This window comes from Panthera onca, chromosome B1 (assembly GCF_046562875.1).
Source record: "Panthera onca isolate mPanOnc1 chromosome B1, mPanOnc1 haplotype 2, whole genome shotgun sequence".
NCBI lineage: Eukaryota > Metazoa > Chordata > Mammalia > Carnivora > Felidae > Panthera > Panthera onca.
This window is the reverse complement of record NC_138342.1, coordinates 159,733,085-159,746,791: the sequence shown is the minus strand read 5'-3', so window position 1 is coordinate 159,746,791 and position 13,707 is coordinate 159,733,085. Positions and strand designations below refer to the sequence as shown.

The window sequence follows — 13,707 nt, the reverse complement described above, 5'->3', positions numbered from 1 at the left end:
TGTGTTCTAAATGCAAATCTGATCATGGCACTTGCTCCTCTGTCTTCTGGCTTGCTGATACAAAGGGTGGTTGGGATGAGCAGAAAGGTCAAAAGGGAATTTATAGATATTTTATAATATCTATATTTTATGTTATAATATCTTATTTTATTATATTTTATAATATATAGCTTTGTAAATATTTGATTATATTTTATAATATATAAATATGTAAATATTTTATCATATTTTGTAATATATATAAACATAAATATTTTATTATATTTTATAATATATTTTATAATATCTATATTATAGATATAGATATTTATAGATATTTTATATCTATTTATTTGCTAGTGTCTTTTGTTTTATTTAGTTTTTATTATCATTTTTATTTTAGAGACAGTGAGAGTGACAGGAGGGGAGAGGGACAGAGGTAGAGAGAATCTTAAGCAGGCTTCATGTTCAGCATGGAGCCCAGTGTGGGGCTTGATCCCACAACCCTGAATCAAGACCTGAGCCAAAATGAAGAGTTGGATGCTCATCCGACTGAGCCACCCAGGCGCCCCTATGCTGTGATTTATAAAAAGAAATACATATTTGATGTTCATTCTGTTTCTGGCACAGAGCTCCTAAAGCCCTTAGAATTTGTCTTTTGTTATGCTGATGAGGGGACATCTAGACTGCACCTAAGGATGGGGTCTGGTTGCCAGGATAGTCAACTTGGTGATTAGAGGGCTGCAACTTTCAGTACTACCCTTGAATTTCTGGGAGGAGTAAGGGGCTGGAGATTGAGTTCCATCATCAGTTCCATCACCAATGACTTAACTGATTGTGGCTATGTAATGAAGCCTTCGTAAGAACCCAAAGGACAGGGTTCAGAGAACTTCCAGGTTGGTGAACACGTAGAGGTGCTGGGAGAGTGCACACCTAGAGAAGGCATGAAGATCTGCTCCCTTCCCTCATACCTCGCCCTATGCCCCTCTTCCATCTGGCAGTTCCTGAGTTATATCCTTTTATAATACACTGGTAATCTAGTAACTAAAATATTTCTCTGAGTTCTGTGAGCCACTCTAACAAATTAATCAAATGCAAGGAGGCTATCATTGGAACCTCCAATCTATAGCCATTGGATCAAAAGCACAGGTGACAACCTGGACTTGTGAGTGGCATCTGAAGTGGGGAGATGGGCAGTCTTCTAGGACTAAACCCTTTCCTATGGGATCTGACACCATGTCTAGGTAGATAGTGTCAGAATTGAGTTGGATTGTAGGACACTCAACTGGTGTCACAGAATTGCTTGGTGGTGAAGAACCCTGTACGTTGTACTGGTGATGAGAATCATCACATAGTGAAAAGGAAAGAGTAGATGTTTCTGGAGATCCCTTCAAGCCCACTTCTGTTCTATAAAATAGAGAAGGCATTAGTATTCCCACCATAAAAATGAGGAAACTTATTCAGAGGGCCGGTACCAATCAGAGAAATGGAGGCAAAGAGAAATTAGGTGGTATGTTCAGAGTAAGAGTTAGTAACAGAGTTAGCCAGAAGCCCCGGAGCTGATGAGGTTCCCTGCAGTACCTGGAGTTCTCGTAGGCTGTGGCATGCCTAACAGCTATCAAAGAAGCAAAGTTGTTTGGGGCCCAACAGATTTGGTGAGTATTCTAGAAGAACAATTATTCCTACACAATTTATTATTAAGAAGCCTGGATGTTTCCTCAGATGATAGTAATTCTGATTGAGATCTACCTGGGGTACCAGGATGAAGTGTGGTGGGGGTGAGAATAGCCCTTGCTTCTGACCGCACCCGTGCCATAATGCCCATGTCAATCTCTGCATCAGAAAGTGAGTTGCCAAATGTCCTTCTGACCTGCACTAGAAGTTAAGAAGTTTCAACCAACCCCCGCCCCCTGCCCCCAGGAAAACTCAGCCACCAGATCAACCTCTTTCTATTAATATATCTAGACAGCCTCTACAAACCTGGGATTTATGCTGGTAACCTGGGTCTCGGGAGGGCCTAGCTCAATTTGTGCAGAAATTCCACCAACGGTGGAGAGTTGATTTAGTGTCAGAAAAGGGTGTTTGAAACAAGTGCGTTTTCCTTTACGAGTCTTTTAACATCAGGAGAGAAATACAGCTGATTGCAATTGATTTGTATACGTGGCTCTTTGTGTGAAGTGTCACAGCATGTTTTATAGGAAGAGGGAAACAAAGAAGGAGAAGGGAGAGAAATCGCTCTCCTAGAAGATGCAGGACAGAGTGCAAGGAAGCACATCTTACAGAACACTGTTTGGCCCTCCCGGTGACAGGCATGGATCCCTGCTCCATCACCTACTTTCTGTGTGACCCTGGCAAGTCGCTTAAGGTCTCAAAGCCCTGGTTTCAACATCCGTGAAAGGGGAATAACAATAGTTCCTACCCCATAGGCTGTGGGGAAGGTGAAATCAGCTGGTGCGGCTGAAGGGAGAAGGGTAGTGCTTGCAATAAATGATAGCAAAAAGAAAAAGCACTTGGGGGCCTGGGTTGCTGTATACTCACCAAGTCAAGGCTTTCAGGAAGTCTTTCAGAAGTCAGTGGTTAAAGTCGCACTCACTCCTTTGGGACTGAATCTTCAAAAGTTGTGAACAGGCTTTCTGCCTCTTCCCCATGCCTCCCAACCCCAGTGGCTTTGTTCTCCTCCACTTCCTCTGCCTCTCTAAAAGCTACTTCCAGGAAAGGGCTTTATAAGAGCCCATTGTACTGAATGGACCATTCAGTTTAATGATCATTTAGAGTGTGTCACATATAGGAGAACACCGGAGCCCTTTATGGTTTGAGAAACACTCTCATGATGGCCCCTGGGGTGGCTCAGTCGGTTAAGCATCTGACTCTTGATTTTGGCTCAGGTCACGATCTCTTGGTTTGTGAGTTTCGAGCTTCGTGCTGACAGTATGGAGCGTGCTTGGGATTCTCTCTCTCCTTTTCTCTTTGCCCCTCACCCACTTGCTCTCTCTCATAAATAAACAAACTAAAAAAAACACCAAAAACCACTTTCATGCACATGACCTCATTTAATCATCTCAGCAATTCTATGAGATATACAGGTGGCCCCTGACATACTATGATTTGATTTTTCAGCTTGAGGAGGGTGTGAAAGCCATCACATTTATTAGAAACCAGACTTCAAATTTTGAGTTTTGGTCTTTTCCCCGGCTAGCCATCAGGCAGGATGATTCTTTCTGGTGATGCTGGGTGAGGCAGGGAGGCGCAGCCCCCAGTCAGCCATGTGATCACAAGGGTGGACTGACAACTATTCTGTTTCTCGCTTTCGGTACAGTGTTCAATCAATTACAGGAGATGTTCAACACTTTATTATAAACTAGGCTTTGTGTTAGGGGGTTTTGCTCAACTGTCGGCTAATGTCAGTGTATGGAGTATATTTAAAGTTGGCTAGGCTAAGCCCTGATGTTCAGTAGGTTAGGTGTATTAAATGTATTTCCCACTTCTGATATTTTCAACCTATTATGGGTTTATGGGGACATAACTCAATTGTCAGTCAAAGAAGATCCGTATAAGACAGGTGGTATTTATCCTATCGTAAAATGAAATATAGGCAGAGAAGAGTAACTTTTCAAAATTCATGTTTTTGTTCCTATATATAGTTTTAGGTATACATAAATGACTGACTAAAATTGCACAATTAATAAAGTAAGGATTTATGACTTGATTTTGTTTTTCTGACTGAATTTTAGTATATTTTAAAAGAAAGAACATTAAAGCAAAGAAAAGACTAGTTGTGGAGTTTCAGCATACGTCAAAAATCAGGGAGTGGGAGTACTTTGTGGGCTAGGAGTCTTTTCCAATGTCTTTGCTGTAACATTGTACAGAAGCCTGGCAGTCTATGGGAAGGCCCAACTCTGCCCAAGGTATATAATAGCAAAAGTTTTGACTTTCTCTTGGCCTTAAGCTTTCTTAATGTGTCTGTATATTCCTTCACTATCTTCTCCACTAACGTGCCTGTGTTAGTTATCTACTGCTGTGTAACAAGTTACCCCCCAATGTAGCAACTTAAAAAAAAACATATTTATTATCTAATAGTTTCTGTGGGTCAGGAATCCAGGCACCACTTAGCTGACCCTCTGCTTCTTGGTCTCTCAGAAGGCTGCGATCAAGGTGTTGGCTGGGACTGTGGTCATCTTGAAGCTCAAAGTGGGGGTGGATTTACTTCCAAACTCATCAATGGTTGTTGGCAGAACTCAGTTCCTCAGTGGCTGTTGGCTGGGGTTGCCCTCAGTTCCTTCTTATATGAGTTTCCCCACAGGGCAGCTCATCCAAGTGAGAGAGAAAGAGAATGAACAAGATGGAACTCACAGCCTTTGTGAGGTTAATCTCTGAGGTGACATGCCATCACTTTTGCCGTACTCTATTCACTGGAAGTGAGTCATTAGGTCCAGTCCATACTCAAGAGAGTTTACAAAGGCCCACATACCAGGAGGTAGAGCTCGTCGGGTCATTCTAGAAGTCTGCCGAACCACAATGCCTTTGTAGGGACTGGAGCCAGCCCTCAGGACCAGAAACAGGCTCTAACAGCTTCCTTCTCTTATTTCTACTTTGAAATCAGTAGTATCTCCTCAACCTTTGTGGGAGCAGTTGTGAGGGTGTCCTCTTGAGCCAAGCCCCTAGGCAACTGACTTGATAGTGAAGCAAACTGAATTCAACCTAAGCAACTCATAACCAGTACCCGAAGCTGGGCTGTAATGAATGAGAACGAGCACGCTTCAAGGTTGGGCAAGTCTTTTGATTCTTTGTTCTTTCCCTCACTCAAGTGGTTATGATGATATGTGAACCTAGAGGACAAACTTTCCCAAAACAGGGATAGAGAATCTCTTGTTTTGGCAGTACTGCCTCCTGCAAAGGTAGGGTGGGGTCAGAATCCGGGAGCACGGATGCCGCTGCCAGCTCCCAGTCCCCAGGCGGCGGTGTCTGCGAACAGAGGAGGTATGCCCTGGCTCGGCCGGTACGTCTGTCAAGGCAGCTCCAGGCTGCCTTGAAACAGAAGCCTGTTGTTTCCCAGGAATGTCAGGTCCCATGTGCGCAGAACCATGCCATTGCTTTGGCAAGTTCGTTTTATTTTCATTCATTTAATTGCCTCTCTCAGCTGTTTGTTTTATGAGGAGTTAGTTTCATTAGTCTACTAAGCCCACGTGCTAGCTCCGTGCGCTCAAACGTTGCGTGGACGTTGAGTTTTTCCCCAACTGGGTCTTGCAGAGAACATATATGACCCTAGCGTTGCCCTCTTGAAGTTGAGGCCTGGCATGGATTGCCTGGCATGGGGCCAGGAAGTTCATTAAGTCTTCATCTGAGTTGGTGTAACTTTCTTATGTAAAAGCCACTGACGGCTCCCTGTTTGCAGGAAATGCCAAGCTTGTTGGCGTGAATACAGGCCCTTCACAGCCTGGCCCGAGTCTGCCTCCCCACAGGCCTGTCCAGCTGCTTGTCTGGATCTCCTGTCCACACAACAGCTAGAATCCTAGCCTGCTTTCACGCTGTTTCTTTATTCATGCATTTCCCTCACTGTGGGATGAAGGCCCTCCCTCTCTGACCCCCTCTGCCCATCTCTGCGTGGCAATCTCCTCCTCATCTTCCAAGGCCCTGCTCAAACACTAGCTCTGCTTTGTAACTTTTCGGACCTCCTGCTTTCCTTTGGGTTAGAACTCGCGGGTCGATAGCAGCTGCCATCAGCACCCCACCCATTTCCCCTTGGCATTTACCACGTTTTGACACACCAGCCTGACTTCCCACTGCCAGCACCCGCAACTCTTTTTCTGGGGGCTTCCTTTGTCTGCCCACCCTGCCCAGGTGCAGGGTGGGTTGGAAATGTTGGGAGTTATGTCCCCAGAGCAGCCCACCCCCAATAACTGATGGGACTCGGTAGACAAACACCCCGGCTCCCTCACCCTTTGGGCAGGGCATTCCCGAGGCATTTCTCTACAGCGGCCCCTGGGGTCTCCCATGGAGCGAAGCTCCACTTGCCCACAGAAGCAACTGGTTGATAACACATCCCTTCATCCCTTCTCGGTTCCTTCCCCTTCCTTTCTCATTCCCCCCCTTCCCTATCACTGTTCACCCCCCGCCCCCACCCCAACGGCCAATAACGTCTTTGTACTTGAATGTTTGCTTCAGGGTCTGCTTCTGGGAATCCCAACTAATACAGAGCCCTTCATTTGTGTTTGGGCTCTGTCTACACATTTGTTACAGCCCATATTACAATGTATTGTGTGTTGCCATGGTGTCCTGTGTCCACCGTGACCTCCTTGAGGACAAGATCTCTGCCTTGTCCCTCTCCGCATCCCCCACACTGAGTGCAGTGTCGGGCCCACAAGCAGTGCTCAGACTTTTGCAGAGTTGATTGATTCTCTTTGCTCATTTTCCTGTTTTGTTTTGTTTTTTTATTTAATTTTTCTGTTTTCATAGCTGATGGAGTTTAGATCCTGTTTTTGAGCCAGAGGATGAAGTGGTCAGCCAGACCATCTCAGCATCACTGTGGGCCCAGCCTCTCTTGTGGCCCTTTGTGTCAAGAAGTTTGCCCAGAGGGTTATGTAGCCAGGTGACAGAGCAGCCCTATGCTGGCCACTCTTTGACAGACTGCGAGATTGCATTTTGCATTTTGTGTGGTTGCACTGGTCTTAATTTGGTACAGACAGCATCTGTTCTCATTTCTTTTACCCGGACTCTGTTGTTGCAAATGAGAAATCGGGACGAGTGTAAATGAGATATTGGGAATAAAATCCCATGCTGCAAAGTGCTGAAGTCCCAGGGAAAGGAAGAAATATCTGCTGTGCTATCCTGGGATCACCTTAGATGCCTGCTGAGGTATACTCACATACGCTCCCTGGCCAAGTTTGGGACTTGGGGCAGAATTTCTCACCCCACCTGAGTGAAGAGTTGGAGGGCTGGGGAATGACACATTGGAAGGTTGAGTAAGATTCTCAGAAGAAAGTCTTTACTACAATATTATTATTATTATTATTATTATTATTATTATTATTATTCTGTGATGACCTTATTCAGTTTTGTCTATAATTATTGCACTTTTTTTCAGGGTGAGAGAGGAAAAGGGACCAGGAAGTGCTCACCAGGTGGGGTATCACTCTCTTTTGTGTCAAGTACTTCTTTACAGAGGACAAAACCCCAACCACAGTGCAGGGAGCATTCTGTACCTATTGGCAGAGCTCCACAACTGACAGACAATGAATGGTCCCAGGTTGGCAAGCAGGCTGGGTGCCCCATCGGCTAGTTTCATCTGGTTGAGCTTGGTTTGGTTGGTGCTCCATTTGCCTCCAGGCCTTGAGAATGTTTCTGATGGGGCAGGAAGGTGATAATAAGGCCTCTTAGCACCACTGATTAGCCCCTCTTGCTTCTGTCCCCTTGGTTCCTGGGAAGTTAACACCTGTGGGCTTTTCCCTTGGAAGAAGCCCAACTGGGTCATTCTCGCTGAAAGTAGATCCTTGATCCAGAGGGTCGTTTTTATTTTTCTTTTTTTAACAGCAGGTCTTTAATGCATTGTTATGACCTTGGGAACACTGCAAAATAGAATGGCATGGGGCATCAAGGGTATAAGACGGCCCAGAGTCTTTTCTTGAGAACTGTGCTTTGCTCTGACATATGTCTTGCTTAGTTAGTTTATTAGAATTAAGATATATTCCTTTATGAGTGAAAATATATGGTAGGATTTCTATTGACTATCCTTACTTGGCCAAATAAAAAGTTGGCAACAACCTTATCATTTCTAACATTCCCTTCAAAAATATATTTTTCATAGATTGGTGATACACAGAAGACAGTGGACAGGTATAGAGGACAGATTAAATACTCCATGAGTCCTCATCTAAGCCTGATTTTTTTTTACTTTCTGTAGAAGAGTATACTTTGCCATCGATGCCTAGCTTTCCTTATCTGCAAGATGGGGGCGGAGACCAGGCCACCTAGCTTTATATAGATCAACTGAGAAGGTGATTAGGGTAAGAAAAATCCATGAGGAATGAGGTAGGCTGAGAAATGGCCTTCAAGAGATATCCACTTGCTAAGCCCTGGAACCTGTGATAGTTATCTTATGTGGAAAAAAAAAATGGAGGGGGTGGGTGGGTATTTGCAGATGGGACTCAATTAAGGATCTTGAGAAGGGAAAACTGTCCTGGATTATCCAGGTGGCTCTAAACAAAATCACACACATCCTTATAAAAGGGAGGCGAAGGAGACTGCAGACACAGGAGAAGGAGATGTGAAAGCATAAAGCAGAGCAGAAAGAGATTTGAAGATAATGTCCTTGCAGATTAGAGTGATGTAGTCACAAGCCAAGGAATGCCAGAAACTACTAGAAGCTGTGAGAGGCAGGGAATGGATTCTCCCCAAGCACCTCTGGAGAGCATGGCCCTGGCCTTACTGACATCTTGATTTCAGCCCAGTGATACTGACTTTGGACTTTTGACCTCCAGAACTGTGAGAGAGTAAGTTTCTGTTGTTTTACGCCTCCGACGTTGTGGTAATTTGTCACAACAGTCACAGGAGACTAACAGAGGATTCCAGACTCTAAGCTCCTTTAGACTAGGGATTAATCCTGTGTTTCTTTAATCTCTCAAACAATGCCTTATCCTTAGCATGGACATACCTAGCTGCCCACACCTGTAGATGAGACGGCTCAGCAGCGATCTGCTATTTAAGGGCAAATCTTCTGAGTCTTCTCTTTTAGGGCCTGTAGACATTTCCTGGATTGTTGAGGACATGTAACCATGGCTCTTTCTCAACTTCATTTCTAGAAACATTAGACTGTCTCCTTGACGTTACACAGAAAGAGATGTTCTTTGCAAGGCAGTGGTTCGGACTTGAAAGAGGCATATTTTTTAGCAGACAGTGGGATGAGAAACGGGAGTCTGTGCCACGAACCCTTTCTACGAACAGTGCAGTGAAAGCATACCTTTTCTTGGTTCAGGTCCCTTCTGAGTAAGAATTCGTTTCCTGTTTTGCTTTTCAACCTGAGAAGTGACTGTCAGGGGTTGAATTATGTCCCCCTCAAATCCACATGGTGAAATACCTCAGAATGTGACCTTATTTGGAAATAGCGCCACTGCAGATGTAATCAGTTAAGATAAAGTCATTAGGGTAGGCCCTAACCCAGAGTACTGGTGCCCTTATATAAAGGGGAAATTTGGACAAAGACCCACAGACATGGGGAGAATGTCACGAAGGCAGAGATGGCGTGATGCACCTACAATTCAAGGAACACCACAGATCGCCAGCAAACCCCTGGAAGCTAGGGGAGAGGCGTGGGACAGAGTCCCCCTCACAGCCTCAGGAGGAACCAATGCCGCAGATACGTTGATCTTGAACTTCTGGCTTCCAGAACTTCGAGACAACATGTTGCCGTTGTTGAAGCTGCTCAGCATGCAGTGCTTTGTTATGGCGGCCCGAGTCAACGAGCCCAGTGCCACCAACTTGTGCTCTATGTGTCTTGTCTGCACCTTGTAGGGAGCAGCTAAATGAAAGAGAGAGAACAAGAGGGAGTGCTCCTGCTTGCATGCAGGGCAGAAGTGCAGCCTTTAGAAGTGTGGCCTTGATGTCTGAACAGCAATCCTTCCACACCCAGCAATTTGTCTGCTGCCTGTGATAAGAAGATCCATGGAGTCTCAAAGCCACCTCCCTGTCCTAATCCCTCCCCAGGGAGCCAACCTTTCCCTCCAGATGGGGTCAGTGAAGGAAAGTAAAGTTTCAGTCATGCCTTTCAAGTTGCCCTCCCCTCCCCTCTCGCTTTGGTCTCTCCCCCTCCCCCCACAGCCCCCCTTGTTTCCAAGTGCCCAGCCTTGTCAGAAGAGAGGGGACCATCTGGTTAGTCCTTGTTTACTGCACACCCTGCCAGTTTGAGCTTATTAATCATATTTACCCAAGTATCTTAATTACTCCCTGTCTAGCAACTTGCTTTGCACTCAGCTGTTGACCCCTCTTTTTTTATTCCTTTCTATCATTAATCATAGGCGCAGCGTGGGTACAGGAATTCCTGAAGCTTGGATTTCGCTGGCACCGTTACCACTCCGAGAGAGGAGCGGCTGGAGTTCACGGCTGGTTCCTGACAAACTTCCTAATTAATCTGCTGAAGATCAGAGGAGGACTAATCGGGGCTGAAGACTGTGTTGGGCCCATCCCCCCGCCCTTTCCGTGTGTGTGTCTGTGTGTGTGTGTACCGCGCGCCTGTGCACACACTTACAGTGCTGAGCTTGGCAGGAGAGAGTCTCAGCCAGCGATTCAGCACAATAGCATTCCTGCTGCTGCCACCTACCTTCCCTGCTTTGGGAGGAGGAATTTTCTTCTCTTGCTTAGAAGTTTCCAGGAGTCCCCACTCCTTCTGCTGGCGGATGCATGGCGGAATACACATCTTCCAGCCCACTTTCCTATGGGACCAGAATCTCGGGGCCGGTGCAGGCAGGAGCTGTCTCGTGCAGAACGGATCAAAGCTTTCTCCGGTGGAGCCAAAGATCGGGGGGCCTCTCAGGAGCTCAAGATGCTCGGGGGCCCAAGACCGGCCAAATCCAGGGGCGGCTGCAGACCTCAGGAGCACCCGCTGCAGGGTGCCAGGCTAACAACTTCCAGACAGACAGCCGCCGCACGGGAGGAAATGCAGAGCCGAGGATAGCTGAGCAAGAGTAGGAAGTCTCTCGAATAAGCCGTGCCCCGTGTGCCCCTTTCTCTTTTCTTTAGCAGAAGGCAGCGGGCAGGCAACAAGGGCCGGGCTTCTTTCTTTCCGCCGGGCCTGAATCTCCAGGCCGAGAGACACCATTAAGGAGTATAATTTGTTGATCCAGGCTCTCCTTGCGTTTCAGTGCAGAGTGGCATCGTTTTCTTTATGACCTCGTAAAGTCACAGCCGAGAGGCCGATTTGGAAAACAAACTGCCTCAGGTTGACAGATAATTAGATACAGGGGACATATTATATGCCTTTGCATATAAATGTGCTCCGAGGCGTGTTGGTTCATCTGAAGTTGAGGTTAAAGGCGCGCCAGGTATTCCTGACACATCAGGATATATATTTTCATACGGTCTCGGGCGCTGTGTTGGTTTTATAGCCCTTTCATCCCGGCGCTGACTGATGGCGACCGAGCGCAACCCAACTTAAGAGGAGCGGGGCGCTCGCTCACCCATGAGCCTCTGCGCGGCCGCTGGGCTCCCCACCCCCTCGCGACTCCCCCCCCCCCTTACCTCGCCCTGGCAGAGGGGCTGTTCTTCAGGCTTCCATGCCTTGCGCATGACCAATGGCCACCCTGGGCCGGGGGTGGAAGCGGGCAGGATCCACTTTTCTTTTCTTCTCCCCCCTCCTTTTTTTTTTTTTTTTTTTTTTTAATTCTGGGGACCCATTTAATAACAGTTACAAAACAGGGGCCTCCCAAGACTGAGGCAGACCCTGGTGGAGTTCTATACAAGCTAAGCCATGGAAGTGGCTCTTTTCTGGAACGTTCTGCGGACTGTCGAGGCTGCTGGTGGACAGCTGCCGCTGCTCAATATGGCGGCTGGGCCGTGCTGGGGAAGCTCTTCCGTCCTCGGGAATCAGGTCCGAGAGCCAGGGCGTGGCGCCAACCCGAGGAGGATGGGTCTCTCCTTCCCCTGCAGCCTCAGAGCGCCGGGCTAGGGACAGGTCTCTCTGAACACACGGTTCCAGTCAAATTCATCCCCACCAAAATGTAAAGAGCTTAATTTAATGCCCGTCGGGAGTAATTTCAATTTAAAAGTGGCATTACAGCCGGTGGCTGAAAGAATGGCTTAGCGGTTAGTCATCTACCGTTTGGGCGAGTCACTTAATCTCTTTGAGTCTGTTTCTTCATCCTAAAATAGGAATAAGAAGCCGTGCTCACCTTATAACGCTGAGAAGATTAACTTCGATAAAACTTGTGGCCCAGCGCTTCCCATACAGTATCTGGCACGTGTTAACTGTCTTTAATGAGGAAGCTTAACAGAGCTCATCCTAGTAAAAAATGAGGAGAGAGGAGAGGGCCTCGACCCCAAGGAAGGGGCTGCCTGACAGGCCGTCTCCTCAGCGCCGTGTGGAGGTGGCCGTGGGCTGGTGAGCTGCAGAGGCCCCTGATTCTTGGGAGGTCTGGTTTGGGCCCTGCCTCTGATTAGCTGTGTAATCCGGCCATGTCACTCCCTCTGTCCCCCTCGTTAGTTTCCTCATTGTAAAATGAGGGGCCCTCTGAGGGCCGCGGGGGGCAGCGTCCGAGGTGGGTCTGTGGGGGGCGCTCTCCTGTCCTCTGCCAGGCGTCTGGCAGGCCCGCTGTCATCCCTGCCGCTGCAACAGGCCTGTGTGGTTTTCCAGGCCAAATTAGAGGGCCGGGGGTGGGGGGGTGGGAGCTCTTAAAAAGACTTCGGCGAGATGGCTGAACAGTTCTCAGCTTGAAATGATCCTCCATCTTCAATCTTGCCAGGGATCTCTATTAGAAAGGGACAGAAGGAGAGAAAGAGAGAGAGAGAGATTGAGATGGAGGGAGAGAAAGCAGACAGAGCAAGAGAGAGAAGGCAAAAGGAAGGAGAGGGAGAGAGAATAACCTCATAGGCCAGCCCTAAGCCCTGTTGAAGGGGATGATATAAATAGAGTTGCTGTCACTTTGATGAATTAAATCCTCTCTTAATTAGGATGCATCGATTTAAGGGTTGTCCAGGCAGATAGTCCTTTTCCCCTTCCCAGCAAGTGATAGCAGAGGGAGGAAGCAAGAGAGGGGTGGCTTTCTCTCGTTCTTGCCTAATGGCTGCTTTCTCTCCCAGGCTTCATTTATTATCCCAGAACATGGGCACTGCAGTTTTCTCCATGTGCCATTCTCTTTTCAGCTGGAGCTTGGCAGTGGGCTACACAGGAGCTTTCTGGAGAAAGGACTACCTTTGAACCCCACGACCTTCTGCAGTACCTTTTCACAAGGTGGTCTGTTGAGAACAGAGTGAGGGCCCCTCGGTTGTTCTGTGGGCAGCTCTCTCTTTAGAGCCCCTCGACTTCTGGAGCCATTACTCGGCTGGCCAGCTGGATGCCATGCCTGTAAACCACTGGCTGTACCTTAGGGCAAACCACTTTTGGTCCCAGGAGTCTGAGGTTCCAGGGGCCTGTTCTGGATACCGTTTCCAAAAATGAAGATATATTGTTCACAAGGACCTGGAAAATCTGAGTGTAGATTGAGTATTCCCCGAGTACGAATGGTTCAGCACTTTGTAATACTGGATTCATGAGCAAAAATACTTTGGAGGAGCAGGACATAAAATCGGCAAACTGATTCATCTTCTCTTGACCCCTTCACTCCCAAGGGGCCCATTACTCAGGCAAAGGAAGTGTGTTCCTCGGGGCGTGGAGACATCGTGTGTGCATGTGGGGGGGGGGGGCTTCTCATTGGGCTTCCTTTTGATTCAGAGTTGTTTCATAAATGGAACAGAGTCTGTAAGAGAAGTCTCTTACATTTGGTCTTTCATATCAAGACTCTAAAAACCCTGGTGTCACTCAGTGAGGGAACTCTCATGTACCCCCTCCCTTAATTCCCTAAAGTCTCATATACACAAATATGTGCATGCCTTCCCAAACTAATGCTGAACATGTCTTTCTGGAATTGCTTCAGCAGTTGAGAGAGGAAAGAGTTTCCTTGTTTTTTTTTTTTTTTTTTTTGTTTGTTTTTTTTTTAAAGAAGAACAGAGTTTCCTTGGTTTGAGGAAGAAGAATAAACTCATAAA

General features: G+C 47.0%; 1 long non-coding RNA gene across 1 annotated transcript; it reads left to right on the top strand.

The window, feature by feature from the left end:
- The first annotated feature begins 4,600 nt into the window (after window positions 1-4,600).
- LOC132691834 (uncharacterized) lies at window positions 4,601-10,365 on the top strand. Its single transcript, XR_009616018.3, has 3 exons — window positions 4,601-4,741; window positions 7,061-7,097; window positions 9,987-10,365. It is a non-coding gene; the product is annotated as an uncharacterized LOC132691834 (long non-coding RNA).
- Window positions 10,366-13,707: the final 3,342 nt, after the last annotated feature.